The sequence below is a fragment of the Strigops habroptila genome, chromosome 7 (assembly GCF_004027225.2).
Source record: "Strigops habroptila isolate Jane chromosome 7, bStrHab1.2.pri, whole genome shotgun sequence".
In the NCBI taxonomy this organism is placed as follows: domain Eukaryota; kingdom Metazoa; phylum Chordata; class Aves; order Psittaciformes; family Psittacidae; genus Strigops; species Strigops habroptila.
The window spans coordinates 51,101,398-51,128,528 of record NC_044283.2 but is presented as its reverse complement, the minus strand read 5'-3'; the positions used below and the strand labels follow the sequence as shown (position 1 = coordinate 51,128,528).

The following is a 27,131-nucleotide window of genomic DNA, read 5'->3' as shown; positions in this document are numbered from 1 at the left end:
AATTTTGGCATCTGGGCTTGCCTTCAAGGCTCTAAATGTAGGGGATTGCCATTAAATTATTTCCTCCCTTTCTTTGTGGCATGCATTGTATGTTTCAGTTGATTCATCTCACACTTTTTATTTCAGTGAAACAGATTTTAAACTGTTGACATCTTATGTATAGGCAGGAAGGTGTTTGGGGTTTTTTGTTTGGTTGGGGTTTTTTTAAACAATACCAGGCACTGGATCCAAATCGGGATTTTTCAGCCATGAAATCAAGTTTTATCAAAGGTTGCCTTATTCTGTGAAGACTTATATTCTTAGAATAAAAATGTACAATCTTGATATTTTTCCAAATTCTTATCTTCATAATTTAAAAAAAAAAAAAAAAAATTAAATTGCCAGTAGAAAAATGAGCATAAAATTGCTTTGTAGCATGAGAATACACTTATTTGTAAGGAAACTGAGATTGACAATTATGAAGTTGTTCCTAAGGAAGGATAAATACATTTTATATAAGAAATAGGCATGGGAAATAGTGTGGTTATCGATTCTCATCTAAGTGCAGAACTCGCCAATTCCCTTCTAGGCTTGAACAAATGTTACATGAGTGAAGGCTCTTGTAAAATGTTATGTTTTGAAATAGATTTCATTAAGTTTCTAGTGACAATTTATTTCTTCCTTTATGCCGATGTCTCTTCTTATACTAATAATGGATAACTTATTTGCATATAAATAGATTTTAGTATTTGCTGAAGTAGAGACCTAATATGTTTCTCTTTTTCCATAGACATTGTTCAATAAGATAGAATACTGCAGTGATCAACAGTCATGAATTGCAATAATTCTATTGATCAAAACTCTTTAGAGTTTATCAACTGTGACACTTCTGTGAAGACCTCACAGTTTAGATACCTGTAATAGTATCAAAACCATGAAACATCTTTTGCTTCTATAAAGGTATTTTTCATGCTATCTTGGAAGTATTTACTAGTAGATACCAAAACTGTTGTCTCTTTGGGTACCTGTTCTTAATTAGTACTTTGTGTTTTCTTGCCATTTCCAATCTAGTAGTATGTTAATATTTTTATAATGCAAACGTCACACTGCAAATGAATATAATTCGGTTGTCTTTTTTTTTTTTATTCCTTGGATTATAATGATCTCAAGCTTCAAATGACTTTAAATTAGAGAGATGCATTGAACAGAAAGCTTTCATAGTATCATTCTGATATACTGCAAAATAAGTAAATTTTAGTTATACACCATTAAGGATATATGAAACCAGAGATCACTCTTAAGACTGACTTTTATTTACTAAAAATAATGGTCAAATAATATTTGATTAGATCAGTTTATGAAATCTAAAAAAACCTTCACAAACTATACAAGGATTCTTTCCAGATTCAGGTGTGTCTTCCAGAAAGGTGAATGGAAGAAACTATTCTGTACCACAGTATTACCCCAGACCTATATGTAAAAGTAAACTCCAGGCTTATACCTCATATGCCGCTAGTTATTCAGTAGCTGCTACTTGAAATATGCTGCCTCTAAACCAAGTTCTAGCTGTACAGTTCTTTAAAATCCTCTGGGAGAAAATGCTGCAACAAGTTTAGTCAATGCTTCTTGTACACTAACTGCCTGAACATGCAAACATCTTAATTTTATGTATACATCTATCTGATAGAAAGAAAAATGAGTGTGAATGTGCTTTTGTGTGTGTGTATATATACATGACTTACACTCAAATGTGCTTTCGGTGGTTTTAACGTGTGTGTCTGTAAGTTATTTTTACCAGCAGAGGTCACTCAGGCTAAAGTGAACAAATGCTGCTTCTTATAAGGAAGACATGAACTTCATTAATGGCTGTGAGATGCATACTGAAAAGCATGCATCTTCAAAAGCACATATGCAACCTACACTTGCTTTTCCTTTCTTTCACATCTCGGTTGCTGCATGTATTGATAATAGAAGATTAAAAATATTAAAAACTTATAGGCTTACACCAATGCATACCAGAAAGCAGTCAGCAAAATTTGGGGCTGTATGGGTACTTATTTTTTACTATGCTTTATAAACCAATATGATAAAGATGTAATGTTTATTTCAGATATCGATTTACTACAAAGAGGTAGCTTTCTGTGTGTTCACCTAATTTCTTGAGCAAAGTCTCATCCCTTACCATGAATTAACACTTCTTGTTTTCAAAAGATCAGTAAATAGTAATGATTACCTGGAATTTATGATATCGCGTACTTTTTCCCCTGTGCATGATGACTTTGTAAATGGTGTTCTCTTAAGACATTTTCTTCTTATATATGTTTAATGATATCTAACACAGTTACAAAATGCATCTTAAAATAGATTTTATTCTAAGCACTGCTGTTGTAAGACAGCTTTTTGAGGAGGAGGAGGATATATTCCCATGTAATATGAATACAGTGACTTGTGCAGTGTAACTGAGACTATACCGTCGCCTGCTGTGATGAAAGGGTACGCTGCAAGATCTTTTTTTATTTGATAATGATGCATAAGCAGAAAATGCCCATCATGCTGTCAGAGCTGAGACTGACAGATATTTGTGAACTGAAGTAGTTGAAAGGTGATAAAAGTAGAAACTGATGTTGCAGTTGCATTAACTTTTCTACATAGAATTTCCTTTAAAGCCATAATCAAAATAAAAATAAAAATGAAGAATCAAAGTTATAATATACTGCAGTTGTCATGAATAAAGTTAAATACGACATGCCTTTCCTGGATACCAAATTGAAACCATGTGTCCAGTTGTCAGTCCACCCAGAAAAGCTAAGTTACCACCTATCTGAAGAAAATACACAGGGTTTTTAATGTAAGTGTATGACTGGTTAGAGGATGGTGTAAGTCATTCTGGAAGGCTTTGTCATACCATTTGACATCAAAATATCGTACAGTATCTAGGAAAAATATCGGAAAATAAATTATTTCAGTGATATTAATGCTATTTTTTGTATTTTTTTTTTCTTTAGATACATATGCCTGGAGGCCAGGGTCTATGTGATTTCTCTGGGACATTCAGAGGAGTCCACAGAATTAAAGCTCATACACCAACTGAGTTGAAAAATTACATACGGAGGAGGTAAGGAGTAAACCTAATAAGTTTTTATCTATATGTATGTCTTGTGGTTTTCTATAGCTTACATCTCAATCTGATGTAAAAGAACTTCTGAAAACCAAAAGAACTATGTGACCTTAGAGGTCACCTTAGAGGACCTTCTATTTAATTTAAGCTTTTAGATTAAGTCATAAGATACCTGGGAAGCAGTTTCCCATGGCGAGAGTATTTGCTTTCCCTTCTCTTTGTCCTGTTGCCTTTTTTTTTGCTTGGATGTCTTGGTTATAGAGTTCAAAAACTCCTGAAGTTGTAAGAATTGTAAAAAATAAAATTTTAAGAATGCCATAAGTAGATACTTGTACTCCTCTATATCTGGTGAACGTCTCTGATACTCAAAGAAAGAGAAGTCGTGTAGTTCTTGAGCAATTCAGTGGGAAATGATTGCTTTCAGTCCTTCTTGAAACCAGATACAAATATTTGCATTTATCTTGTACAATACCAACAGTTTAGGTACTTTAGAAAAGAAGAGGATCATGTTCTGAGAAAGTTTTGTGCTAGGGATGTATTCAGACATATGATACTGCAGATACTGGTAAACTTCTGCATCTTTTTCATTTTTAAGTCGAAGATAGTAAAAGTTTTTTAACTTTCACTTTGTAGAAGCTTCCAGCTGAATGGTGCAATAACTTCCTAATTTTCTGTAATATAGGGGTATCTTATCCTTTATGCAGTACATTTGTTGTTGGTGAGCTAATAATATGAATGAGAAACATGCAAATAATTTACATTAAGAATACGAAACCCTAACGTCCTTAATCAGATTAGCCCCATAAAATTCTTCTGATTCATATATTCTTACTGTCCAATTTAATCCAACTACAGTTCCACACACTGTAAGAAGTAACTCTATACAATGCTTTTACATGCTTCAGGCACTAAAATTGAAACAGCAAAGATTTTTGTTTTCTTTAATTGTTTCCCACCAGAGCTTCAGGAGCCTCTTAGGTTCATAAGTCTCTGCTTTTGATTCCCGTCCCTTTGTCTGGATACAGAGCCCCTATAATGACACCCCAAACAGTGTTCCAGTGCTTAAGTAGTCAATGAGCTTAATTGGTTTACAGCAGCAGTGTTGTGGTTTAATGGATACTGCCTTTTGGCTTCTGGAATCTTTCTTCCACTGCTTGCAAAAGTGTGTAGTGTGGAAAAATGATCTTGCTGTTATGTTTCTAGAAAACAAGATAGGAAACCTCTTGCCTACTGCTGTTTAGAAGCCTACACCGCATAAATGTGATTTTATATCTACATTTCCCCTCTATTCGTATCTGCATTCATCTAGAGTTTAGCATGCCTCTCCTGTGCCTTAAGAATTACAACATAATTGGAGTAACCAGAGCCCATAAATATATTTACTTTCACGACGCAAACAGGAGTGGTAAAAGATGAGTTTTGCAGCAAGTTTAGAGAATTGAGATGTTGAGGTTCTGGAGAGACTGTTCTTTCAGCAGCTTGTTCTTACCACATGCCTCAGATCTTCTTAACCTCTAGGGTATTATCTCATAACCTATAAAAAGATCCCTTAGACAAGCATATAGAACTTTAACCTTAAAATGAGAAAGCTTACTAGTATAGTCACAAATTACAGAATTACCCTTTGTAAAACACAACAGCCAATTTACTGCTTTCAGCTTCTCAATAATGGAAAATCTTAAAATTTAATCTTGACAAACATGTGAATAATTGCTGTAAAGTCCTTGTCCAAATGGGAAAACTTTTTTCTCAGGAATGAGTAGATAAATGTTCCCCTACCTTCATCTTTCACCTGAGCATCTCATAATCTTGCAGAACCTATTAGAACCCAAATGGTGCAGGAGGGAAAGGGACCCTCTTGGCTGGTTTGTTGGATCCTGCATGCAACCTTCATCTCAGAAGGGGGGACTTGAGCAGAAATATGCGGAATAGTGTCACTGATAGGAAGAAGAGGGATGAGAAGCTGGAATAGAAGACAACTTTGCTATATATGAACCTTTAAAGAAAGTATCACACACAGTACAGTGGGAACTTTATTAATGAGTTACACATTGTAAAAGATATAGGCTATAGGTACAGATATAGGGACTAAGGCTGAGAAGAGAGTCTGCCCAAATTCCTAATGTCTACTTGAGTGAAGACATTGGCACATGGTATCTGTATAGTTGTGATTTATTTTAAAAATAGAGAAATAGCCTTAAATGAATTGGAGCCTAGAGTGTCTTTGGGGTATTGTGTTTTTTTCCTGTTTGTGGTGAACTCTGACTCTTCTACCTGCCTGACTTAATCAGCTGAGACCAATTAAAAGCACTTCTAGATGTAAAAGCTGCTCTGTTGCAGTGACAGTTTTCTTGAACGAGGGTAACAGTCTCTTGTCTAATACGGTTGTAGTTCAAGTAAGATATCTTAAGATTCCCAAAGAGGGTGGTCCTTTCATGGCCTAGCAGCACTAGAGTTTGTCCAGCTGTGCAGGCTCTCACTTATTTGAGAAGCAGAGAAAAAACTACTGTCAGTGGCTTGGTAAGCAGAATAATGTGGGAGCATGAATCCTAATAATTCCATTTACAGCTCCAAATTGAATTTGGAGTCTGCCATGTTATTTTCTGAATTGTTGTTCGATTAATTTAATTGTCCAGTAATGTTTTTTGAACAAATCTTCTACTTAGTTGAAGGGATTAATGTAGCCCAAACAGCATCCTAACAAGAGGCTTCAGGTTGAAGTGTTTAAAATTGTGTGCTTTGTTTTACTTGTAGGTAAAATGTAAGAGATTATTTTTGTCATTGGTAAAGATTTTGGAGTTGTTTCATATTCATTTTACTTGAAACATTCGGCAGTTTCTCCTGTAATGCTTTGATTGTTTATAGCCCTGTCATGGTTTAACCCCAGCTGGCAAAAAAAGTACCATGCAGCCACTTGCTCACTCCCCGCTTCCCCACCGGTGGAATGGGGAGGAGAATTCAAAAAAGGTAAAACCTGTGGGTTGAGATAAGAATGGTTTAATAATTTAAATAGTTAAATGTAATAATAATAATAATTATGGTAATGAAAAGGGGGACAACAAAAAGAGGGAAATAAACCCCAGGAAAAACAAGTGATGCACAATATGGTTGCTCACACCTGCTGACTAATGGCCAGCCCATCCCCAAGCAGCAATTGGCTCCTTACGGCCAACCCCCTTTCCCTCCACGTCTCCCCCCTTCCCCCCCCAGTTTTTTATACCAAACGTGATGTACGGTGATACAGAATATCCCTTTGGCTAGTTCAGGTCAGCTGTACTGACTGTACTCCCTTCCCTCTTTTTGTGCAGCTTCTCGCTGGCAGAGCATGGGACACCGAAAAGTCCTTGACTTAGAGTAAGCACTACTTAGCAGCAACTAAAATCATCAGTGTGTTATCAACATTATTATCATACTAAAGCCAAAAACCACAGCACTGTATCAGCTACTAAGAAGAAAATTAAGTCTATCCCAGCAAAAACCAGGACACCCTGAAATAATTAATCTAATTTCCTTATTGTAAACAAGGATCAGACCACACAAGTCAATAGTTTGATACTCTTCCATATCTCTGTTTGTATGCAATATTTTACTTTGTGTATTTCTTCATGTTTCATTGAAATATAGATTAATAATAAATCTTTGTTATTTTGTGTCCTGTTCTTATCCAATACCTTGCCGACAAAAGTATTGGAAGAATAATAAACCTCCTGCTTCTTAGATAGGAATATATTATCTCCATTATACATTCATTTTCCCATTCCTTACTGCTGCATCAGAGTTCAGGGGAAGGAAGATCAAAATGTATCAGAAACATAACTTCTCAAAACTCCTCTATGAAATTACACTTTATTGTTTGTCCTCTAATATACCTTTTTATGCCTCGGCATTCATTCACTGTAGATTTTCTAGCTTATATAAAATCTCATTAAAGTAGCAACCAGTAATGTAGAGGAACAAGTGAATAATATGTGGATAACATACTTCCCTCATCACAAAGACAAATTCATGCTTCTAATCTAGTTTGGATCTGAAATCTCTTATTTGCAAAAGCAATAATTCTTCAGACCTCTTCTAATATGTAAGATGCTCAGAATGCGAAGCCAGAAGTACGGATTTTCATTTTAAATTGCCCATTCCACATGTTCTCTGCTGGCTTTTTTGCCCTGTAGCATTGGTTGACATTTCATAGAGAGTGAGCTACCGTAGGGCTGGAAAGAATATAATTATAAGACTCGCCCACTTTTTTATTTTTCCCATTATATACCAATCAGAATGCAGACATACTTTTCATAGGTATTTAGCTTCCAGTGAGAAGTTTTTATTCTTTTTTGACCTGTGATTAAAGTGTGGCATTTTAGTAAATAAATGAAAGATACTTCCTCCATAATTCATCTCGGAAGTTATGCTTGAGAGGCTATGCAGGTCTTTGACTTGTATCATGTTAGTGGCAGCATAAGTAATTGAGAATATATTCTTAGGTAAAAAAGTGTATAGTACAGAAAATACTTCATGTTTTAAAGCAGGTATAATACAGGAATAGGAAAAGATGATATTAAGCAGCTTGTCAAATTATGTCTTTTTTTTTTTTCAATACAGTGAGAGTGGTTTAAAATATAATAAAGTTAATGAATTCAGTAATTCTAAATTTTTAATAGTATTAGAAGTTATACACATGCTTTGAGATGGTAATATTTTTTATGTATGGGTTTTTGGTTTTTTTTTTTTAAGTACATAACAAATACTAAGAGCAGAAAACTTGTTATTTATCAAACCACAGATAAATAATTTTCAAAACTAGTTCACTAGTAAATGTGTGTTCATGTTCTATGAACTTAAGAAGGTCTTGATCTTAAGATGGTGTGTATTTTTCTTTCCATTCAGAGTAGCCATGGTCTAGACATACAGTTCCTAATAAATGAGATTCTGATCCTGTTCAAATAGACTTCATTGTTTGATTGAACCCTACATGCAGTCATTTCCTGGACACTGTCTAGGAAAAATACTCGTTTTTTATCACAGCAGTGCCTGGGAGCCCTGATCAAGGCTCTGTTGTGATAGTTGCTATACAAATACCTAAGGTAAAGATCACTGAGAACACGAATGTTACACATCTGGGCTTGGAAAGAGATCAGAAAGTAAAAGGGGGAAAAATACATGCACAGTGAAATTGCAGATTGTTACTGGCAAAGTGAAAATTATAAAAGAATGATTTCCCGTGTAGTGATCTTTATGTAGCAGTCTCCTACTTTATGGTTAAAATTAAATTAATCATGAAGCTCCTGTCCTCCATTAACTAGTCACTGTAAGAAAAAACACCATTACGCAGGAAAGGTAGAAATGTTGACTTGGAAACAATATGAAGTGTTTTGCATTTATGCTAGGTAACTTAGTATTTGAATAGGAAAAGGAACATATAACTCAACATCTATCCTGGTGTAGTCATAACCATATTCAGTAATTCTCAGACGCTGGAAGGCAACAGCGTACATGCAATAAATAAGTATGAAAAGAAAAAGAACGTGTAAAAAAGGCTATTGTTTAGCTACCAGATAAGAAGCTAACATATTTTTTATAACTCATGTTTTGAAGTGAATATTATCACTTATCCATAAAATTAATGAAGTATCTGTTCTGAAAGCTTGAGCTCAGTTTGACATTTTTCTTCTTGCTTCCCTTTTCTGTTGGTCGTACCAAGCTCATAATTTGCTTGTATATTAGGTGCACAAATGCACTATGAGAGCCTCACTCCTGTTCCCTGTTTTGATATTCTCAGTATGGATGGTTTAGAAGGAAAGGATTTTTAGCTCAGTTCTGTTTAGTTAATAAAGTCCATCCTGACTACTATTAAGAACATATGATGCTTAACAGCTGAGTAAACAGGTTTTGATCTTTCTGTTCTCTAACAATGTTTTCTAAAATATTTAAAAATTCTTATAAGAATGTGTTTGAAGGAAGAGAGTAAAGTATTTAGATTTGCTATCATGAAATGTTTAGTCAGTGTGCCTTCCTGTTTTTTGACTACATTGTCATCAGCTCTGAGAATTCCAGTAGGGTTTGGTTAGTTGGGTTTTGAGTGACGATTTTTATGTGTTTTCAAATACTTTTTTCTTCCTTTTTTTTTATTCTTTCTTTTTTTTTTTGGGTGGTGGTGGTGTCTTTTTTAAACAAAGTACATATGTATATGCAGAATCTGTATTTTTCCCTAATGGCATTTTAATAATAAAAAAAACAAAACAAAAACCCCCAACTGAAGTATTCAAAGCTTTTTGGAAAACACAGCAAGAAAATTACAAATATAAAGTAAGGAAATTTTCATTATTTCAGCAGTGGTGTTTTCCAAATTTGTCATAGGCACATAGGGATACAGCAGTTGTTTTCGTATGTTCATTTTAACATACTCACTGAGGCCTTCTGTTTAGCTAATAAACCAATATTATTGAGCAAGGAGAACTTTAACTGAGGGTAAGATGGTGGCAAATCTCCAAGACAAGACCTGGGGACTTCACTGAATCAAGAGTATGCTCAATACACACATGTTCTCTGATATTTTAATTGAAACTAGCTATGCCAAGTAGATGGGCATTTGTTTCAGTTTAAATGCTGCTTCCCTTTACCCTGGCAGTATGGGAACAAGTCTGTCAGTCCTTCCCTTAACAGATTTGTGTGAAAACTCTTTGTGGTCTAGATGGTAGTTTTTTTAGTTTCTTGAATGTGGACCATTTGCAGCCTTCAGCAGAGGCAGCACTTACCATTTTTCTGTCATCTAATTTTGCGGAAGTGGTAAAATCTGGAGAAGTTTGACAAACTATATGAAATCCTATGCATGAAATACATGTATTTAAGAAATACTATGGTATAAAACATACAAATATATTTACTTAGCTTGTAAATATTATTGCTATGTGTAACATTTTATTGACAAACAGTTAAAGTGGGACCCCATTGCGAGAAGATTAGAATACACTTCTTTTTAAGTTTGCTGACTAATGCAGTATGGCATGCTTTCACATGTGAAAATTACACTTAGATTAGACAAGTATTCAGAATAAGTTGGAATAATATTTACAGTGAATTTCTGAGTGAAAAAAGGCTCCTTTTATGGAAAATTTTAATGAGATTTAAAACCAAGATTGTAAGAACTGTTCTGGCCTGTTTACTAAGTGCATTATTTTCTTGTGAGATAAGCAACAGAAATTTTGGGATGAGGTCATGTTGATTGTGTTGAAGTTTTAACTTAGTCTTGAGTTGTATTTATTTTCACATCCTATATTCACCACAGTAGACTAAGATTGATTCTGAAAAATAGAAAATTGCAGATAATACAGAAGTCATACTTTCTGTCATGGAAAGAAACATGGTGTATAAAACTCAGTATTGTAATTGCTTTTTCTAGATCTAAATACTGCAACATCAAATGTTGTATTCCTACTTTTATTTTCTTTTCAGGTATAATGGCAATGATCACTTACTGTATTACAAATCTTTGTTTTATTTGTATAGTTTATATATTAAATTTGTGGGTAAGATTTAGTGGTTTTTTTTTTAATAGATCATATACTATAGTATATTCATAGATAAGATGATCATATCTCCTTGTTTCAACTCCTGTTTTAACTGTGAAGACTACTATATATTTGTACTACTACGTATGTAGTAAAGCTTTGTTGAAATACTAGATTTCTTTGGGAAGCTTTCTGTTTACAATACAAGGTTGCAATCAAGGTCACAATATAAGACCTCAGAAACCTCACTGCACAAGAAAAACGTACAAACGCAAAAAGCGTTAGGTTATATAATCTGTATGAGTTCTAAAAGCCAGTCCATTGAGAGGAAAAAAGGGTGAGATAATCCTTTGAGAGAAACGGTTAGTCTTCAGTAGGCGGAGATTAGCCTAGCAGTCTTGTCACCTAAACACTGAAAATGAAAATTAAATTTTTATGGTAATTTAGCCTATCTCAGTGTGAAGATCATCTGAAAAATGGAGTTTATTTATCCATTTATGAGAGAAGGAATTGGGGAGTTAGCTTTTAACCTTGATGACATAGTCATTGCAGTTCAGGCATACTGTAACTCCTCTTGTGGAGTTGTGAGTTTAATCATCAGAATATTAGAGATTCCAATAGGTCTACTTGGGTTTTAGTGTGGGCTCCCATATGTATTTTTGTATACGTTCCCCAACGTTTGGCTTGATACCCTTGAAAGTCGTATTTACCTTTGTACCCTTCTCCTTTCCCAGCTTCTATGCTGTCTCTGCAAGGTATTACACTGTCCTATGCATCCATAGTGTTAGTTTCTTGCTCAGATACTGCACAAGCGGTTTTTAAGACAGACAGCCACAACAGTCAGTGTAAGAGCTCATTAAGTGAGGGCATTTGAGAAGGGAAACTGGTGTAACTGGCAAAGAGAGACTGAGTGTTTCTCTTTACTGAAGGAAAGAAAATTCATTTGTTTATGTGGTGCGGTAATAAGCTTCCAGGGCATGAACTGCAGCTTCAATGACCATTTGCTTCAATGCTGGATGCAGTGATCCATTCAATGTCTTTCATCATGCTGCCTTCTTGACAGAACAAGCTTTTTGTGTGTTCCAGGGTTTTCCTGGTTTGCAATGACTAAATGGTATTTTTCAGGTACTTCAGAGGTTTTGTGCTGATGGGATAAAAACCATCAGGAAAATACAAATTTGTGTTTATTTTAAAGAATGCTGGATACAGACAAAATTTATTGAGCAGCTTTTGAACTCAAATCAATACTGTAGTGCTGTTGGCTTCAGCAAAGCAATCTCCTTTTAAGCTAACTGGATGTCTGATGTTATGTTTCTGTTTTAAACTTTCTGAGAATAATTAAACATTGGTTCTGATATTATTTTTTTGAGTCCTCCTCCACTTGCCATGTAAAAACATAAAATACTATTTACAGAATACACACAGATTTGGACAAATTTTTATCCTAATTTGTAAACATATTTATCTTTCATTAAAGATATCTTTCATGACTTTATATGGTAATTTAAATGAAATAGTTGATTTCCTCCACCTAAGTTACCCGTGACTGGCCTTAGTATGTTCATCTTAATTATCAGCCTAGTAAAGTTCATCAAGATATTCTGATTGATTCTTCTGCATTGATTGCTTAGGACCACTTACGTGGAGGAAATGTAATGATGTTTAATGGTGTAAAACAAAAGTAGTCAACTTGGTTCTAATTTCATAATTTGTTTCAGATACTGTAGAGAATGAATAAAGCAAGACCTGTAGTAATTGCAATGCAGAATGAAATATTCCTAGAATACAACAACATTTACAAACATTATGTAAAATAGTTAATAAAGGAAAAAGAGTGTGTCCTAGAGTAGTCCTAGTGTAGTCCTAGAATACAACAACAGAACAGTTTGTATTATTATTATGGAGTTGCTAGGCATTGGTTAGTTTTAACTTAATTGCTTTTTATTCAAAACTCTGTTGCAGAATTCAATATACTCCAAAAAGCTTCATTTGTCCTCTAGTTCTTTGTGATAACTCTGTTGGGAGAAAGAGCTTTGGAGATTGAGAAACACCTTGTGCAAGCCAGTCCTAAGTTCTGTGGCTGAAGAAAGCAAATGGAGAGAGTTCAGTACAAGTCTTTATTTTTCATTACTTGTGAATATCATGGGTATGATGTTGCTCATGATTAAGATGTAAAAGAACGTCAAGAATGAAACAGATTTCGAATTCTTCTTTGAACTTTTGTTAGTAATTTCCTATTCTTTCCCCTTGTAATCTTAAAGTCTTAATTATTAATAATTTGAGGCAGAGGAATGTATTAAGTGCTATGGAAAAAGGAGGATTTTATTACTCATTTATCTGTAAATTTAACAGTGACCTTTCAAAAGTAGAGAATACTATTTGACAAAGTAAGCAAATAAAGTAGAAGTTCCTATCTTTAAAAAAAAAGGAGCAAGGAGTGTTTATTTTTTGTTGACCTAAGGGAAGCATATATGTAGCTTAATTATACACTATACAAATCATTAATGCTCTTTGTGCAAATCAGAGGACAAACTTTTACAGGAGCATTCATAACATTTAGGGAGCTAACCAGCAACAGTAATTCAATCACTTTGTATCCGTTTGTATTTTGAGAAGAGAGATCTTTCCTTTTATTTAAGTTAAAAAAAAAAAAAAATTTCTTCCTCTAAGGGAAGAATAGTATTGAGTAAGTTTTCAAAGCTCTGCAGAGGGTTGGGGGTGTGTTCTTTGGCATTCTGCTTTAGTGAAAGTTCCCTAATTAGACTTTCCCTTTGGTTTGATAATGTGCACAAGACTTTTATCCTATTCAAGAAATGTAAGTATTTGGATAATTAACTTAATTAATAAGTTTGTGTTTATGTACCACTTCTGAAAGGAAGCATATTTACTTAAGAGCCCATGTTTAGATTTAGCAAGCTGTATTTAAGCAAGATTTAAACAAAGCAATTGCAACCCTATAAAACAAAATAGCAGAACTGTATTGCACACACTCTTTTTCCTTTATTAACTATTTTACATAATGTTTGTAAAGAATGCAATTGAATTTGCTTGACAAGACTGATATTAATTATTCTAGTGATGATTACCGTTGGGATAACCTTTCATAGCAGCTCACAAAAAATACTTCTGGAGAGCGATAATGTTCTTACCAAATGTATGTAATTTGCTTAAATAGTAAGCAGTTTCCTGTAAAATTCAGAGGAGTGGATACACTGATTCATGGGGACTTCCTATTTTTTTTGTTAATTGAAATGTATTGATACAAGTAAGTATTATTGTGCTTAAAATTAAGATTGTCTCCATGGAATTTGTAGAAAGACTAGAGAATGGATTAAGAGACAAAACAAACAATCTAGCTATGGGACTTTGGGGAAAAAAAAAACCAGCATGGCTGATATATTGAAACTACATTTACTAATTTGGACAGAGAAGAACTGAATCTTGTATGTAATTTGATGGAAGCTACTGTTTTTTAAAAGACTGTGACTATGGGAGGAATGCAGATTTAAAGATTATAGCCAGATGCTGAGCCAAGTATTTGGGAGATGATTTTTATATATATATATAAAAATAAAAAATGTGATTTTTTAATATATGTATGATATATATATTAAATTTAAAATCTTGGTGCAGATTAATGCTATTATGTGTAGTAAGTTTTCAAGAAACCATCTGAGATTTGGGCCTGGGGAAAGAGAGAAGTGGGAAATAGAGATATCCATTGCTATAGGCTTAGGGTTGATTGGTCAGCTCACACAGGAAACGAGTAAAGAAGAAGCGAGGACTGATGGAATGTCATGGAGAGCAGAGAGGGAAGAAATAAGATCTTGATGACTACTGTGAAAGAGCACAGAAAACAAAGCAAAGGAGGTACCTGGAAAATCTGATCAATAATTAAAAAAAAAACCAGCTAAAAGATTTAGGAGTTTCACAGTAGAAGATTCTCTGTATCTTGCCTGTTAAGTGATTATTAAAATATAGGTTAGGTATAAGCAAGTGGATGACATTTCAGCCAGCAGAGAATGTAAAAATGGCCATACTAGTTCAGACCAGTGGTCCCACAGGAGGGGTATTCCAGGCAGCTGAGTATCCCTCCTGTGGCAATAACAAAATACACAGATATATTTGACCCAGCCTTAGAGCAGAGGGCAAGCTCCTCAACTTTCTCTGTTTCTCTGTGACTCTGATGTGGTGTCAGAAGTGGGAGTCACGTGGGAGAGAATGGTTTGGAGAGAATCAAAGGAAGCACTGGATGGACACGTAAAGAAGACTGTGGTAGGCAGATCTGTTTGAAAAGAGAAGAAAGTTTACTCAGTATTAGTTGATGCATGTAACAATATCTTTGATCTGTGATACTATTTATATTTGAGTATTACTTTAAATGCTGTATTGCTTTTTTAAAAAGACTTTAAAAATAAGAATTCTTAGAGCCTTTTACTCTGTTGTCCTTAGTTTCCTTGGTAAGTGATCATTTTTAGTTATTTACATATTAGCTCCTATTACTTAAACAAACTTTTGTATTTTTACCTTTGTATTGCAGAATAACAAAAAATAAGGAAATGCAAATGTGAGCAAAAGCATAACATTTGCATTATATTTTGTTAGAAAAGAATCTTAACTTGTTTGATGTATTACAGTAGATTTTGGGGCTGTATTTTAAAATAAGACTGCAAAATGTAATATTCAGTAAATAAATCTTGTTTCCATAATGTAGAAGATTTTTAAAAAATTAAAATTTGACAACAGCAGGATTTTATTAATATCACTTCATCCAACATCAAAGTGGTGGTGTTTCTTTTAGATAGAAAATATATGCCTTTAACCAGTACTTTAGATAATAGTTTAGAGCAAAAATTAATGTGTTTTATCCACTGTAACTGCAAGGATAATTTTGATGGAATATATTGCTGGCTCTACATTGCAATGCAGAATTTTTTTGGGACATCAAGGTGCAAATCCTAACCCCTATGCAAGGGACAATCTCTTTTGTAGTCTAACAATATAAGTACCAATAGAATAATATATATTGTTGTGTACTTGATTTTGTTTTTTGTTTGACTTAAGATGTGGCATAGAAAATCTGATTCTAGTGCATTATTAGTTGTCTCATTGGAATCCTAAGCTATGTGGTTTATCTCTCAGTACTGTGTTATAGCACTGCTTCAGGCTTAATCAGAAGGGGAGAGGAAACTATGATTTTTTTATTTTTTTTTTCTTGTAGGACTTGGCTTGTTAAGTTTGAATTCCTGCAGAATTGCATTGCGAAGTTGTTATCTGCGGCTATCAGAAGGCATATTCTTAAAAGTTTATTTTCTACTCTCTTTAATATTAGACTGTTAAAATTATACATTATTTGAAAAACACATGCCTCCGCATTATAGCCAGGCTCCCCTGAAAGCAATACTGTGTATTTATTGTCACCTGCAAAGGGCAGGCTGTGAGGTCAGATTGTGCTGGAACTAATGACTTTGGAGGAGTTTATACTTTGTGGACTTAAAAGGTCTCCCCTGAGCCTTCTCTTGTTCAGCCTGGAGAAGAGAAGGCTTGGAGGAAACCTTACAACAGCCTTCCAGTACCTAAAGGGGGGCCTGCAAGAAAACTGGAGAGGGACTTTTTACAAGGGCATATAGTAATAGGACAAGAGGGAATGTCTCTAAACTGAGAGGGTAGATTCAGATTAGATGTTAGGAAAAAATTCTTTACTGTGAGGTGTGACAGTAGCACAGGTTGGCCAGAGAAGCTGTGGATGTGCCATCTCTGGCAGTGTTCAAGGCCAGGTTGGATGGGGCTTTGAGCAACCTGGTCTAGTGGAAGGTGTCCTCGCCTATGGCAGTGGGGTTGAAACTGGACAATCTTTAAAGTCCCTTCCAACCCAAATCATTCTGTGATTCTATGACTTTAAAAAAATGGCCAGCAGTTTTTTGAAATAAGCTTTAATGTCATCCAATGCATAATCTCTACATTTGAAATAAAGTCAAAATAACATTTCCAGTCCATCATTATGTTTAATTAGAATCACAACAGATGGTTTCCCACAACAGATAAACTCCATAAACTGGTGACATTTTAAGGTTTTTTTACTGCTGCAAAATTAAGTTGTTTCAGTAAAGGGCTGTGATTTTTTTGATGGAAATTATGTAATCTCGCTACAGTGGGTCAATTGTTTTGACTTCAAATTAGTTTGGATAAGGATTAAAATGATATAGCAATGACTATATTGCTCTGTATCAGGATTTTAAAGATGAGTGAGTGGGGTACTTGCTGAGACTCAGGAAAATAATACAACTGGCAGATCATATACACCACCTGAGAGTCAGTAATATATACAATTCACTGTTAGAATGGGTTTACTGTAGAGGGTTCTGATTTATGCATGGTAAGGGATAATGCTCAGTTTTGTCCATGAAACTAAAATTGCAGCAATGCTTTGCTAATGTCTGCACTTTCATATGCCCCGTAAGAATGTCTGTACTAGGTTAAATCAAAGGTTTGTAGCTCAGAATTCCTTCTCTGGCAGTAATTAAAAGCAGATACACTAAGGAAACATGTAAACTTGGGTCAAGTAAAGAGCAATACATGTATGAAATGACTCTCCCGGCATCCAACAGTTCACATCTCAAGGACATTGCAAGTGTTATTGCTGTGTATTTCTTTAAGTAAACTTCAAATTTGTTTCTTCATTAGGCTAACTTTGCTTTGAATCTATGTGAACTTCTTGCAGCAACATCTTGCAGAAGGGAGTTCTGCAGCTTAATTTTGTTATATGAACAATTCCCTTCATTAACCACTTGGAAATCCATTAGCTTCAGTTGCTCCTCCTTAGGTCATTTATTGGAAGAAGCAGTAAGCTGCTGCTTCCTACCCAATCTCGCCATGCCTGACATGATTTTATGGACCTCTGCTATAGCAGTGCCTCTCAGTAATACTGAAAAATAACAAGAAATTAAAACAGTCCAAAATTTGTTTTGCTGCAGAGTGTACTCATAAATTTTATCTAATCTTTTAGGCCATGTGGCATTGCTGTTAGCAAGTAATGCTTGGGAATTTTTGTGGACATCTGTCTCTGCAGTACTAGCCTGTTTTAGTACTAGCCTCACACAATTGCATGTAATTTTGGGGGTTGAGACTATCATAGCAAGACTGCAAGAGATCTGCTGCTGCAAAAGAAGTGGGGAGGATTGCTTTGCAAATTTGTGGCCTTTCCATGTGTTGGAATGGGACATGCAACAGTTGCTGTTGATGACGTGATAAGGAAACCTTTATACAAAATTCACTTGGTTTCTAACCCAGAATGTAACAATACGAAAGAGAAACAGTGTTACTAGTGGTGTTTACAGAATACACTTTTATTTTTTGAGATACCTAATTATCATGTTTGCCCAGTCTTTCTGTGGCAAAAGCACCATATATAACAAGTACTGGAGGGCTACACTGCTGAAATTATACTGTAACTTATAAATGGGACAAAATTAACCACAGTAGTATTATACTTAAGTCATCATTTGTTGTTTTCTGTGATTAAATTTGTCTCATAACTATAATTGGTTCTGCATCATTTGTTAAGAAAACAGTAGAGTTATTAAAAAGCAATAAAAACCTTGGCACTTTGTCCAGTAGTCTAACACATTTAATTATTTAGGTTTTAAACTATTTTAGTGTGAATTCCCATTCTTTGGTTACTTTTTTTTTTTTAAGTAACTTTCAGTGGCTAGTTATTTAGGCAACATACCTACTAAAAATTTAAAGCATTCCTTTGGAAAATAGGCAACTTCCCTGGCATTTTAGTGGGGTGGGGGATGCCCTATATAGTAACATAACCAATATACTGTCTTTATTGTAATTTATTGAACATTTAAGTTTTCCTGTTTTGTTGTAGTAAATCTTTACATATATGGGGAGAGGGTCTGTGTTCTAAATGAAAATGATCAGTCTGCTGCATATAACATCACCAGATACTCTAATACTGTTCAATAATTACTGTAGTCTTTGTATTTCCCATGTTTTGTATTGTCAAAACATCTATCCCACATGCGCATATATTTCAGCTGGAATGAGACTTCCACTGCAGTGGCACAAGTGTCTCTGTTGACTGCAGAACCAGTGTAAGTGACTGGTTTGGACCAGACATCCAATTTATTTTTACACAGGTAAAGTTAGGTTAGATGATGGTACTCAGTGTTCCCAAGTAATTTCTGAAAGGTTATTTTAAATTCTACAAAAATTGTAAGCTACTCTTATCTCTGTAGGCTGTGTGATCTCTGATATTGTTAAAATTAAATAATACATATACATTTATTGTGTGTGTGTGTATATATATGTAAACAACTAAATGTTGGGATTAACAAAAATGCATGTGTGAACAGTAAGTTTATGGTTTTGTATGGAATGTGTATTTTTTGCTGGAATGTGTGGAGTGCCTGCATGAAACTTTACTGTGAATAAAACTCAGGTCACTTCAGTAGAAATTTCTCTGAGAACAAATTCAGGGCCTAAAGCTAATTTTTTCTCCTTTTTAAAATGTGAAAGTTGAACAATCAGTCCTTACACAGGAAAATTGCGATCAACAGAGTCAGCAGTTTTTAAGTTGTTGTCAGTGATGAAAGAGCAAAGATAGAGATTCATTGTAAGCCTGAGTGAGCAGCTTGGACAGTAGAAATGTCGTATCGGTGTTGAGGGTGCCCTTAGCATTGGTGTGCTTTTTATCAGTACGCCGGCCTTGGCAGTCTGCCGTTCAGGAATTTCCTTCAAAAGCTAAACCTCTTATTTTAACCTAAGTGCCTTACTTCATGTAGTTCGATTTAGTAAATTTGCTCTGTGTTTTTAGGATACAGCTAAAGGTTGCAAGGACTATGAAAAATATTATGACATTAAATTTTAGGTAAAAAGCTTCAATGGATTTAATAAAAAGGATCCGCCTAAAAATGTGTTTTTACATAATAGGGCTCTATAAAATAATTTCCTTGTTAAAATGGAAACAGTAGTATAAAACCGTGCTACTTGTTCACATTTTACCTTGGATATTTGACACTTGGCAGATTAAAACAGTTTCTGCAGTATGAATGTGGTGAACCTCTGCCCTTCCAGAAATGTTTGTTGTAACTGGCTGATAGATCCACATGTGGATGCAAAATTAACTGCTTTAAGCCCAGGTTCCTTCCTGCATGATGTAGTGGTTACATACCCTATATTGAAAATTGGAATTTTAAATGATCCCTGGAGGGACTAAAATACATATCAATGCAGCTACAAGACTTAATTAAAATCTGCCTTCAACCACTCATAAACGCTGTTAGATTAGATTTAGACAGATGGGAAAAATTATTATTATCATTATGAGGAAAAGACACTATCATGAAAACGAACATTCTCCCTTGTCTCATCTCCATTTGTAAACACCATGCTAATAGAAATCCCCAAGCTAAACTTCTCTGTAATAAATAACTTGTCAGTAAAATTTTATGGGATTGCAACAGCACAACAAAAGATCTATTACTGAAAAAAATAAAAAGTTCAAAAAACTAGGATTAGTTATTAAGGCCCAATTTTTTCATCTGACTGTAACTCTCTTCAGTGTTGCCAGCTCAAGGCAGATCTGGTTGCTGTTTTGCTTAGGAATCTGTTTCAGACTGTGAATCCATACTAGAATGGAAGGCTTTCATGATTCCCCTACATTTTAAGCACAAAGTGAAACAAGACATAATCCTGAAAATCTGTTTACAGTCTCTGACAGCAAACAGGTGTAAAGACCCTTCAAGTGTAATATTCCAGTATTGCATAAATACTGGAAAATCAAAAGGATGTGGAGAACCTTTCTCTTTGCCACAGTAGTTTTTGGTCATATTGATATGAGGGTTGTTAGCAACAAGAGCTGTCCTGCTACTATGAATTACTGCAAGGGGATTAAGATTGCAAAGATTTTCAAAGCTATTAGGGGAGTGCACACACACACACACACATATATATACACATACCTGCATACTTGGCAAAAATGGGTTTTAAGGTGCTTTATCTTTTCCTTAGAGCTTTAGATGTATCCAGTACATCACTGTGAATTCAGTATCCTAACAAAGAAACCTGTATGTGGCTGGAGGGAGGAGGTAGTTGCTTGCTCTCCTTTAGTCATTAGTTTTAGTCAAGGTGCCTTTCGGGGAGATGGGATAACAGATAGGTACTGTCCCCACTGTCAGATCCACTGTCACGGGTTGCATTTGTAGGGGGACAGCAGGAGACAGAGTGCATGGGGATACAGGTGCAGCTTTTCCAGTGTGGTAGTAAGATGAATGCACCTATTGTCACTGCTCCCTTGCTTTTCCGTGGCCATTAGTATGACAGTGCTGTAACTGATTACCTGACATAAGACCTGTTTTGAAATTTTTCTCTTACTTGAAGCTGTCCTTTGAGCTTTTCAACAGTGTATGGTTGTCGACTGTGTTGATGCATTGGTCTTTGTAGTTCAAGCTGTGCTATCCTTGTAGTGGCTGAAAATTTTATGTACTTGAAACAAAAGGAGGTAATATTTAGGTTTGATAGCTATGTTAATGGCTGTGTGTGGCAATGGTCTGTTATGTAATAATAGCAAAGGTCAGGAAGATATTTATCAGGGTAAGGAGAATTGTCAATATAATTTAAGTCATCAGTTTACTGTAGCAACATTCTTTGCATGCTAAACCCTTTATTTTACTTAAATGTTTCCCTCTGGGTACACTATTCAAAATGGAATAGAAAGAGTTCACTAGTTCTGCTTGAGATGATGCTACATATCATAGATCATCGCTATGCATTACACAAATTAAATGCATTGGACTTGAGAGCAGTCCATAACAGAATGGCCAGATTATGAAAAACTCATTTTGCTTCCATTCTTATAACTGCCTGGAAAATATTGAATCCTTCAGAAACTATTGGGAAATATTTTTGAATTTAATTATGCTTTTTTAGGCTTTACCTTAAAACGGCTCATCATCTCATCAATAGAACACATATGGGAATATATTAAAAGAAATGTTGTTAAGTGCTTCAGTAATGTCCACAGAATATTGCCATATTTCCAGTACAAAATCTCTTCACTCAGTAAGTTATTTTCCTACCTTATCAGGCGTTACTGGCAGTTGCAAGTATTTATGAAAATGTATTTGGCTTTTGATTTGAGATTTATTTTATTTATTGCTCTTTTAAATGTGATGCTTGCTATCTTAAGGCAAGCTGGAAAAGAAATCCTTAGCTCAGTAACTTATTCCTAGCCACATGTTTTGTGGGGAAAGGTGACCATTTAACCCATGTCGAGACTTGTTTACAAGCTTTCACTCGGCAAATCAGTTTCTAAATGTATAAATATTTTTATATATTCCTATTCCTGGGGTATGTTCTAGCAAATTTAAGGATGGCATAGTGTAGATTTAGCTTTAAGATTTTTTGCTTCTAGCTTAATCCAGATAAGCAAAAGAAAATCCTACATCAAAGTAGAAGGCAGCTTTTTAAATAGGGGTGGACAGAAGGATCTGTGGGCTCTCATCTCTTGAATCTATACTTATAATTTTATGAAAGTGTTCACATGCTAAAATTACTGAGAGTTGTTTAATTATTTTTTAATTCCTCAAAGAATATGGAAAGAAAAATACCTTTAAGAAATAGAAACCTGCTATCATAAACCCCTGCAATAATTGATGAGAAAAATTGGATGATGTAATGTTTAGATGAAATTTTACCACAAAGATAATAACACTATGATGATGTTCTATGTTCAGAAATAACTACAATCAATCAAATAGATGTTATATTAAGTTTTTTATGTTGTACTTACTCCCAAGCATAATAGTTGATGAAATTTTCAGAGGAAGACGAAGTTCATAATTGTGTGCTTAACAAAATTCCTAAAATTGCTAATGATACTTTCTTTTTATATTATTCCAAAGAGCTACATGAACCCTGGTCATGGATAACTTTGATTTATGATAGCAGTCATATTTACAATGCTTGTTAGTCATTCAGAATTGTTTGTTTGGGCAAACTGTTAATGTCAAACTAGTATAATTTTAATGATGTAATTATTTCTTTCATTACAGCAGTGCCTGCAAGCATTTCTATAGTTCGAGTTATATTAGCATTCTGTTCTAAACTACATATTTCAAGGATTTATAAATTAGCACTAAAAACTTGCTCCAAGCTGTCTTGATATATGAAGCATGAAGCATGTATATAGTTTTGGAAAAGTTTCAGAAGACTTAGTATAGGGGTTTTTTTGTTTGTTTCCCCGCCCTCAAGATACTGTTATTTCTGAGGGGTGGGCAGAAAGCCTGGAAGAAAGGTATCAAGAAAAGTATGCTTGTACATATGGAGTTGAGAAAAAGGTTTTCAGCTTTGAAAGGAGGGAATATTATCTTAATCTAAATCCTTAACTCAGCCCTTTGTAATACTTGTTTTCACTTATGTGTTAAGGCAGATAATGCTAACTGATGCGTTTTACTTTTGATGGTGGTCATACAAAAAGGATCATGGAAGGCTCAGGGTTGTGGAATTCAAGTTTCGTTCATGTGCTGCCATTTGAAAAGCTGGGTCTGGAGGCATGAAGGTGTCTTGTCATTCAAAAGGTTCAGTGTCTGGGTAGAGCTGTTACTGGCAACTGTGGGAAGAAATGTGTATAAAGAGAGAACAGTATTAAAACTGTGATGTGATGCCACATTTGGCATAATACATATTCTTGAATTTTGTTTGATAGAGAAGGGAGAAAATACTGAATTCTCTCAAGTGGTGCACTTGTTTTAGTTAAAGCCTGTAACTGAAGCATGTTACATACCTTAGGACATTTGTTCAGGAAACAGTGAATGAATTTACACATATAATTTATAAAGGTAGTTTTGTGAAATCATACATGTGATTTTTGAAATCAGATTCAGACTTGATAGTATCTTTTGCATTAATTAGACATTTACAAATGCTGTACATTTTAGTATGAGGAAGTCAGTAAATTGGGGATTGCTTTGCAAAATGGAGAACTCTGCATCATTTCCATATGCAATATACTTTTTTTGTGGATGTGGCGACCATAATATGCATCCTTCTTGGTCTCTCTGTGTTATTTTACTAGAACTACCTATTCATTTGTTCCATTTTGAAAAGTGATTGACAGCAGCACTGTAAGGGCCTATATTGGTCCGTTGCTCAGTCATTTCCAGGGCTAATATGCTAAACTTAGAATAAGAACAGGTTGGCTGGTTTTTAATTTGCTATTCCTCCAAATTATCTCTGGTATGAAAGATAAGTTGCCCTACATCTCCAGTGGAAAGTTGTCAGTGATGGAAGTTCTGCAGTCCAGATTTCACCCCTGCTTTTATCTCCTCCTTTTCTGTGAGTGCAGCATGTTTTTGTCACTGGCAGTCTGACATTTTGTTCTTAACATCACCCAAAAAGTGAGGTAACATGGTGGTGTGCATCAATTATGGTGGGAAATATGGTCAGTAAAGTCTAGTGTCATTCCTGATTCTGTTTCCAGTATGATCCAACCCTTCTAATACCTCTTTGGAGGCTCATACATTTTACTGTGAGCAGTTTTTTGATGTTTCCAGGATTAAGTCACAGTTCCCATGATGGCCTTGTTTTATTTCCTTGTCTCTTTCAGCTGTGATATGGTGTCTAAGTGTATTAAAAAGTGAGGTTTTGGCTACTCTGGCAAAACTGGGTAGCAATTATTTTTTAACACTGAGAACGGTAGACAGGGCAACTGCTGATTTTTACTGAAAAGGACAATTTGCGTGGGTGATTCAGAACAACTGTGCCCTGTACCGTTTCCCTCTGCAAGACTGAATTTGTAAAGGCCTGTGCCTGACTGTTAGCTAATGTATCCTAAGGTTATGATGAACCTGGTCTTCCTTCATAGCTTTCTGGGCACTCAAAGAGCTGTAGCAGGCTGTTTTAGGGTCTGCTAAGCATAAAGACCATAGCGGGAATGTGGGTTGGAAAGAAAAGTACCCTAAAACTGTTATCCACTCTCAGAGACTTCTGCACTGTTCTGTCAGAGCTCAGGGCGTTCCAGAAGCACTGGTATACCTGCTGTAACTTCAGACAACAGCTCTAATATGCGTAGTGGATTGGTTAAATGGTGGTTTTGATTCCCTGATAAAAAGGCAATAGCAACTCCTGAGAAAAAAGATAGGCATCATGTTGAGAAAGTTTCTTTTGTGTTTTGTTATTGTCTATTCTGCCTGCTGTTTGGAATGTGTAAAATGATTCTGACAAGCTTGATATGTGTCAAAACCCAGCATGCCCACTGGTGGGAAGATTATCATAACCCAGATACAATAAAAAGTTTCTAGAAAAGTGCCTCTAATGATGGGCTGCTTTTCTGGCACTGACAGGGATTTCTGTTTATTTTAGCAACACCCGCTAGCACCACTATAGCCAAAGGCCTGTTAGCATTTTCATTAGAAATTCATTTCAGGACTTTATAACTCAGCTGGAAAACTTGGTTTGAACTCAAGAGCTGCAAAGACTTTTAGAGAGACTGTTTTTTATTTCCTTGCATTTTTACATTAAGCAAAAGTAAATCATATTTAGTCAATAATAAATAAATGAGGAAAACCAAAACATGTTAGCTTCTAAGAATTCCACTCAGGAAAACACATAGGAAGTGTTTGATATCATCATTTGAAAACTAGAACTGTGTATAGGTATTTGTTGGATCTGGGCTGATTGTTGTGGTGTTTAACCCCATGGAATTATATTCCTTATAGTAGTAAAATTGTGCTAAAGGCACAAACGTGTGGTGTTTATCTACTTTTCCGCCTTAAAGCACATGTATGAGTTTAGCAGTTATGATTTTGAATAGTATCACTGTTTATAAGTAACGATCACATTTTGTGTCAGATCCTGACTGTCTGCTTTGTTCTCGGCAGTCAAACATGTTACCTCAAGTGACTTGACTATTTTCTTTTTTTTTTCCTTATATTCACTGGGATGTAAAAAGTAAACTCAAATTAAACGATAAGTACAAAACTAATTGTGTAATTGAATGGTTCAGTGAAAAATGAATTTGGATTTAATATAAGAATAGACTCAGGAAAAATATAATCCCATGGAAGGCCTGGCTATACGTAGATAGAACACTGTTACTCTGTAAAAAATAACTTATACGCAATATGATGGTATTTTCAGATTATGTATAACTTATTTGTGAACAAGTATTTACAGCTTCTGATTAATATTTTAAATTAATTTACAAGCATTTTTATTGGATTTCCCACCAAAACTGCTTGTTAATGTGTAGCATGTACAGTATTTATATGATGCCTAGAGTAAAAGCAGCCATATCAAAGTCCAGATAGAATGGGCTAAAACCAAATATATTGATTGTTGCTTTGTCAGTGATAAAGCAACTGATAAAGACAATTCAGATGATAGTGTTCAAAAGCTGTAGGTTTTTTATGTACACAACCACAAATATATTATGTGAGATCATCTTGGTGTTATAGTGGAGATACTGAAAAGGCTTCTTCATTCAGAGATGTGATCAGGAAGATATCAACCAGGAAGACAGCAACAGAAGGCTCAGTGTGTAAGTCAGGGGTGTGCCCTGGCAGCCAAGAAGGCAAACTGCATCCTGGGGTGCATCAAACACAGTTTACCAGCCGGTCAAAAGCGGTGTTTATCCCACTGTATTCTGCATTGGTGCAGCCTCACCTTAAGTACTGTGTGCAGTTCTGGGTCCCACGATTTAAGAAGGATGTGAAGGTCCTTGAATGTATCCAGAAGGAGGGCAACAAAGCTGGTGAAAGGACCGGAAGCAGGATCCTATGAGGAATGGCTAAGGACTTTGGGCTTATCTTGTTTGGAGAAAAGGTGGCTGAGAGGCAACGTCATTGCTTCCTACAGCTTCCTGAGGACAAGTGGAGAGGAAGGTCAAACACTGGAACAGGCTTCCTAGAGAGGTGATCAATGTCTCAAGCCTGCCAGTGTTTAAAAGGCATTTGGACAATGCCCTTAATAAAGTGCTTTAACTTGGTCAGATCTGATTTGGTCAGGCAGTTGCACTAGATCATCGTTGTTGGTCCCTTCCAACTGAAATAGTCTATTCTATTCCTCTGTATTTCACTAAGCAGCAATACATTATGTATTATATTCATGTACATAGACGAATTTCTCTTGACTTCAGCCAAAACTGAACCTGGTATTTCAGACAGGTGCAAGTATGTGGCATTCTCACTCACCATGTAGAAGAGAAAGTTCAAACACTATGAATCCTGATATGGACCCTCTTTCTTACACAGTTTCTAGGCCAGTAAGAGACTGCTCTTGAACAATGAGCTTTTGCATTTGCAGAGTGATAGATTAGAAATAAAATCAATATTGGTCATTAAAACAGACTAAAGCCCCCAGCTACTTCTCAAGGTAGTGTTTGCTGATGCATTACCAAAGCTATTCAATTGATGAAAAAGACAGTTACATAAAGAGGATAAATTTATCCTCTTTACTTTTCCATAAATACTTTTCCATACACACTGCATTAAGTGAGATTTATTTTGTATGTGCTATTGAAATTT

At 35.1% G+C, this 27,131-nt stretch overlaps 1 long non-coding RNA gene across 1 annotated transcript in view; it reads left to right on the top strand.

The window, feature by feature from the left end:
* The first annotated feature begins 2,989 nt into the window (after nucleotides 1-2,989).
* The window catches only part of LOC115610467, a 108,124-nt gene continuing 83,982 nt past the window's right edge, over nucleotides 2,990-27,131 (top strand). The window contains exon 1 of the long non-coding RNA XR_003992246.1: nucleotides 2,990-3,094. This is a non-coding gene — a long non-coding RNA (uncharacterized LOC115610467). The remainder of the gene's footprint in view (nucleotides 3,095-27,131) is intronic.